General features: G+C 46.2%; 1 pseudogene; it reads right to left on the bottom strand.

Annotated features, from left to right (window-relative positions):
- Positions 1-1513: 1513 nt before the first annotated feature.
- LOC138481813 (U1 spliceosomal RNA) lies at positions 1514-1665 on the bottom strand (annotated as a pseudogene).
- Between the last annotated feature and the right edge of the window lie 5298 nt (positions 1666-6963).

Genomic DNA, 6963 nt, shown 5'->3' with positions numbered 1-6963 from the left:
CTGTGTCTTGAGACGGGGGGATCCAGGTGCCTTCTTCCTCCTGGGCTTGGCACCCTATCAAGTTCGGCTTGGTCACGTGAGGTGGGACCGTGTTTGAGGCAGAATTATGCACAATTAATATTGCATTTCTCGCTGTGTGCCTGGCTTATCTTGCAGGTGCGACCTTGGCGTCGGCTTGCGGAACGAGAGTTTGCAACGTTGTGCCCTTGACTATCTGCTTTCGCTGGGCTCATTCTGCAGGATCAGCAACCGAACTCTTGCTCATTTAATGTTCATGGAAGCTTTTGTTTGCGGCCTACTTGGGCCTGGTGCATAGGTGGGACCGTTTAATACACAGGTTCTTTAGGTTATGGTATCATATTGCTCTATCCCGGTATCGTGTCTTCTTTATATTTTTCATTATGGTACATGGTTTTAGAAGAAGCGTGAGCAAGCCTTTTTAGATGAGTTCATTATGCGTCTTGCGTTTCTGCATTTGAAAAGCCTATGTGGAAAATCATAAAGATGCACGTCCGTGGGTGTTTCCGTCGCCTACGTCATAGCACTGAGTATGTTCTTCGTGTGGACTGGTGTGGGAGTGTCTGGTGTGTATGTTTGCACGAGTGTGCTGACCGTTGGCTAGGTCGTCATGGCATCTCTAACGATGTGTTGATTTGGTGCTGGATGGCTTAATCGAGTCCATCCATGCCGCAGGTGTCGGCATGTGCAGGGCAGGCTGGTGGGCAGACGGGTGGGCTCACGAGTGGGCACATCCGTATGTTCTTGTACCAGGGTATTTGGTCGTCTGGGAGATGGGCAAACTCCTCTCGTGGCGGGTGTCTGGGCCGTGATCCTCTAGGCCAGGGTTGAGAGGGGACTGGTGGGAGCCTTTTGTTCACTTTTCCCACTTCAGATTGTATTGCACTTTTTTATTAATTGCTGACTGTTATTTGGTCTCTGTTCCTTTAGAGCAGGCTTGTCCAACCTTTTTAAATATAGGGCCGAAGCATTAACTTTTTGTCGCCCAGTGGGCCGGTGAGCCAAAAGTCAACAACCTCACCCAAAGCATTATATTAAAAAAGCGATATTGTGTGACATCTGACACAATAGTATCACAGGCAGTGATAGCCATGCAGTCCCAAAGATAGCTTTTGGTGTCAGGGGCAGTGATCAAAGGTTAGTTGCTTGTGATATTCTCTATTAAGTTGCATTGACCCCACAACAGTTTTCAATTTTTTCTTTCCAACAAGCTGAATATCGGCATTGCTATTGGGAATTCTCATGGGCCCACCAGCGAACCCCTGTGAGAGATTCAGCGCATGGGCATGCACTGGCAGGGCAGCGCATGGGCATGCATTGGCAGTGCGTGGGCATGCATTAGCAGTGCAGCGCATGGGCATGCATTGGTAGTGCAGTGCGTGGGCACGCCCTGGCAGCGCACTCAGAATCTCTGCCACAAGACCAGGGGCTCTCTGTGCAACCAACCTAGCAGGCCTACTGCACACTTTACCTTTTCTTTGTTTCACCAATAAATCAGGGGAAAGCGCGAACGCTGTCCCCCACTACCAGAAATAATGCAGTCGAGTATCCCGCATTTGGGGTCAGCAGATCCGATGTGCAATGGGTAAGCCTCACCCTGGGAGATCTGCCTTTGTGGTCACAGATTCTCCCCTGCCAGGTAAGTATGAGTTGCAAGCAAGAGCGCAGGGGTTGGGCCCGTTCTGGAAGCCCCGCTGTGCGAGGGTGAGAAGGCAGGCCCTGACCCAGACCCACTAATCCCCTGGAAGCTCTGAGCAGGCACCTGATATCATGGGGCACACAAGTCTGGGGTTAGAGGCCTGCGCACTTGACCTCTCCAGTGAATGCTGTGGACCTGAGCTGCTCAGCACTGTCCCCCTTGACTGCAGCAAAATAAATTCTGCCGCAAGACCAGGAGCTCTGTGTGCAACCACTCGCATGCCTTACTTTTTCTTTTTCACCAATAAACCAGGGCTGTGGGCCCGATGAGCTGCTCAGAGCTTGACTGCTGCAAAATAAATTCTGCACAACCTTCAAAGCGTTGAGGGGGTTAAAACATTTGCATCACAAGCTTCATGCTTTTGGAAACCGCAAATGCCCACTTTTAACAGCAGACACTAGTTTTACCCTTCTTATAAAACATTTTTAAACACATCTTTTCCGCACCTATTTAAATTAATATGTGTTTAAGCCTCTGATCACCTGCTATATCTCTACTTAGCGCTTTAAAATCCTAGGGTCCTCGGTGCTATAAATGACTATAAACAAAAAAACTGTGGGAGGGCGGGGTGTACAGCAGAGAGGGAAAGATGCAGAGCAATACATACATGAGAGAAGTGCACCGAGTGGTGCACTGATGGGTGAGGTGCAAAGAGCAGGACACAAAAGACAGAGCTGCCCAGTAACTGGTGCACACAGTAAATCAGGGAAGTGCCTCTTGCACCAAAGCTCTGGGCTGACAGATAGGGGGCAGTGGTGTGTAGAACCTCGTGCAGCACAGAAGGCTGCAAACAGAGGTGCATTATCTGAGCAGAAAGTAGTGCACATAGGAGAGCCATGAAAAGAACGGTGTGCAGGGAGACAACTGTAAAGAGGTGCATTGTCTGAGAAGAGTGGTGTGGTGTGCCTGAGAGAGGGATGCAAAGAGGGGTACATTGGCTGTGGTGCATAGAGCAGAGTGGTGCACTTAAGGGTGTGCAAGGTAGAGATCTGCAAGGTCAGCTGCATTTGCTGAGAAGAGAGTGGTGCCCAGAAGAGTGCAGTGTGCAAGGAAGAGGAATGTAGAGAGGTTCACAGGCTGCAAAGAGAGTGGTACACAGGGGAGAGTGGTGCACAGAAATGTGTGCAGGGGAGAGCGCCAGAGGAAGGTTCACTGGCTGATCAGAGAGTGGTGCGGGGAGGAGAGTGGTGCAAAAAAATGTGCACAGGGGGAGAGAGCTGCAGCAAAAGGTGCATTGCCTGAGTAGAGGGTGGTTCACAGAGGAGAACTGTGCACAGAAAGGTGTGCAGGGGAGAGAGGTGCATTGCCTAAGCAGAGGCAGTATGAGTTGCAAACAAGAGTGCAGGGGTTGGGCCCATTCTGGAAGCCCCGCTAAGCGAGGGTGAGAAGGCAGGCCTTGGCCCAGCCCCAGCCGTCCCGGAAGCCACAACCCCCACGACCCAGTTAATTTATTTATTTATTCAATGTTTGACGGATATCCGACAAACATTTCATAAATAAATAAATTAACCAGGACGTTGCTGAGAACTGTAATGCCATGACCTGCTTAATTTATTTATTTCTGTAATGTTTGTCGGATCCGACAAACATTGCAGAAATAAATAAATTAACTGGGTTGGTGGCTGCGGACTGTAACTTCCTTGGGGCACCCCATGCATGGGGTTCCCCGAGGAAGTTACAGTTTGTGCGCGGGCACATTTTTTTCTTTACCTTTGAGCTAGCGGGCCGCATGAAATGGCTTGGAGGGCCGCATTGTGACCCGTGGGCCGCATGCTGGACAACCCTGCTTTAGAGCTATTACAGTCATCTGAATCAAAGGAGAAGGTGGAGAATTCACATATCTCCATGGAACCTTCATGAGGGACACTTTGTTTTGTCTCCGACTCTAATCGGGGCCGCTTTTTAGGATTTTGTTTGTCGGTAAAGTCTTGTGATCTCCACCAGATGCATTCTCAGTTGGATTTAAATTTATAACTGCGTATTTACTAGATTTGTTTTCCTCCTGTTTATGCTAAAAGAGGCCAAACTTTTGGGGTGTTGACAGATTTCTAACAAATTGTTTCACGTTTGCACATGTCTTCTTTCGTGGATTTCTGACTGTTTTAGATGCACCCTCTACGAGTTTTTTCAAGTTCAACTTTGTTTTCTATGAAATGGTCGAAGGTAAGGTTTTTGCAGATCCAGAGAAAATTCCAAAAGTCAATTGCTTTCCACTACTCAATGGTGCAGTTGAGGCAATTGTCTTGCTTGACTTTACCGGAACCAGGGCTTCTTCAGAGACCAATTGGATCTTCAAACTATTACATTCACCAGCTTTCCCATCTGTTGTCCGATTCGAGACCGAAGGACAGGGGTTCAATTCAACTTCACTGGCTGGTTCTTTATCTCTTGTGTTACATAGAATCGTCACTTGAGCATTTTTTTGCTGAGGCTCAAAGGTCCTTATGAGTGCTGGTGCAAACACTGTTTGTGAGCCTTGTGTTGTATCAATGTTCTGTGGACCAACATCAGCCCTTATCGATTGTAAAGGAATCAGGTCACATTTCTTGTATTCATTATGTCTTTGCCATTTCATACATTCCATTGTCGCAGTCATTCGGGAAGAGTTGTCAACATGTGCTCTAGTTGCGAGATCACCTAGGCGATGTTGCACTTGTGAGGAGATTTCAGCTTCTCTTTCTAGTTTTTTTGTAGGGCGACATTTGTTTGCTCCATATTTTCCAATTTTGTAGTTAAGTTGTTTAATTGGGCACCTTTCTCTTTAAGGAATCGTTTAAAGATTCGTACAACTTTACAAAAGGAATGAGTGCTAGTGACATAGCTGCTAGCACGTTGTTGTGGATTTGATCCCCGCGGCCACGGACAAGTTTGTTTTGTTATTTCGATCTTGGGCCAGCTTCGCAGGTGATATATGTTGTGGTGTGTCTTGCATATGTGCTTCAAGGAATGACTGGAATGTATCAGTTTGTGATATGGCCTCAGTCGTGTTGGCCAACCTCTTGCTTGCATGTCCGGACACTTTGTCATCGGGATAATTTTGTGGTTTGTCACTTGGAGTCGATTGTTTAGGCTTTAAGGTACTGATTGATCCGAAGTGCGCAAATGGCTCATGAGTGTAGCCACTGAGTCTAAAATAGGCAGCATGTGGAAATCAGAGTCCTTTGATGCACAAATGCCTGGAGTCGAAGGCTTGTCAACAGAAATATTGACAAAGCTATTTATCAGTTTTTCCTTAATCGCTTGAAAATCTACAGTTAGTCTCTCAGTCAGACGTGCCTCTCGTCCAACCAAATCCAATTCATGGGCTTTAAGGGGCGATGATATTTTCATCATCTGAACAGACGTTGAGACTCGCGGCTGCTGTGAATTTTCAATCATTTGGCGATGATTCACACGTGCTTGATTCAATTGTGTGATGCTACTGCCTACATTTATTCCTGTCTGAAGGCATAGTAGCGCTGCATTGTCGGGCTTTCCGTTTTTAACATTCATATGTGAGGTAACTCCTTTAGCCGCCCCTGTGCCTAGACTTAATTGCGATTTGAGCATCCGTGCAGTTAAAGAGCCTTTTCTTATTGGCAGAACTTTCTCAATGCATTGTGAAGCATATACTTGTTTCAGTTCAGTATTAGTTTCACTTGATGTGATCGGAGGAACAAAAACAAATTTAGACGAACCAGTAGTGTCTGCTGATATTTGGATTTGCAGCAACTCAATATCAGTGACATCAAATGGTGACTGGAACGAAGACGTGTTCACCCCGATAACGTTAACATCCGGGCCTCTGAATATAATGTCCCTCAATTTCGTGCTTGTATGTTTGGACACTTCACACTTATGTCGTGGACAGCAACAGTTTTATCTACGTCAGCTGTCACAGAGGTTACCAGATCATGCGGCAGGGCTTTGGGTGGCTCAACACATGGCGACTTTGGATGATTATGCTCTGACTCTCTCAAGAACCCATACACCGCTGCAGAGGCTTTTGCCAATGATGCTAGCGCTGGGACACAAAGCAACACAGCTTGCAATTGTTGTTGCGGCATATGATGGCAATAAGAAGCAGATGCAATCACGTCGGTGCTTACCTCGACACTCACTACGGGAAGAACCGCAGGAGTTTTAATGAGTTCCGATTCCGTGTTGAAAGACGCAGCATTGAAAGACATGCCTCGACGCTTAAGCTCGAGTTGATTCCGCTGCTTCAGCCGCGTCTGAGGTCCCATCGCGCTGCTACTACCGTTCATCGACACAATTGTCTGTGTGTCCGGGGTGGACGGGGGTAAACTGGGACTCTCCTCGGGACTCCGCGCGACGCTCCACGCACGCGTACACCTTTTAAGGTGGAGTCAACCGAAAAGCAGTCAAAATTAAAGACACAAAGACCCAAAAAGCGGCAAACTCTCACGTCACTGCATCTCCTCTCACATGGATCTCTGGGGTAGACTGGGACTCTCCTCGGGACTCCTTCCACCAGGGGTAATTCCGCAAAAAATCATGAATGGAGTCCTCCTATGGACTACAGAAAAAGGGGATTTACACCTACCACCACTTGTAATCCCGTGGTAAATCCACAGGACCAAGTGGTGGTAACTGTAAATCCGTTAGGTGGTATTTCAGAGGTTTTACCTCTGAAATACCTCCAAACTCATAATGAGGCCCGTTGACTACGGAGTCAATTATTAGAAGCTTGGGAGATCGAAAGACGAGTTGCACCTTCAAGAGACTACTCATTGAAGTGCTCATATGGTTTTTACAGTTATTTCGGTAAAAAATCACCTACAGTTTAAAAATAAAAAATAAAAAGTGAAATAGATAAGCTAATCTTGATGTTGCCAACATAGACACTATTGTTTTTTATTTTCTCTTATATAGTGAACAGATATCCTTATTTTATTTATTTATTTATTTTCCTGTGCTCAGAAGAAAAAAGCCTGCACTGATAACTTTGTTAGTAAACCCTAAGAATTGTTTTATTATTGAGAGACTTTTGAATGCCATTTTAGTGCAGATTTTGTACAAGTGTTAGCATTTCCTGAAGCAAAAACAAACTAGGGGTACAAATGGACAAAAAGGGAGGATTCAGTTCTATGAGATACATGATACTAGGTCATAGACAGTCTCATGAACGTGACTATTTACATCATATTGATGCCATAGGCCATACGGCCTATAAGGCCAATGCTTAATACTACAGGTATCCCAGTTTGTGGACTATATTTCTTTATTTTTATTGCATTTTTATT

This window comes from Ambystoma mexicanum, chromosome 5p, assembly GCF_040938575.1.
Source record: "Ambystoma mexicanum isolate Mex_15411 chromosome 5p, UKY_AmexF1_1, whole genome shotgun sequence".
NCBI lineage: Eukaryota > Metazoa > Chordata > Amphibia > Caudata > Ambystomatidae > Ambystoma > Ambystoma mexicanum.
Note: the sequence above shows the minus strand (reverse complement) of the source record. Positions and strands in the feature narration are given on the sequence as shown.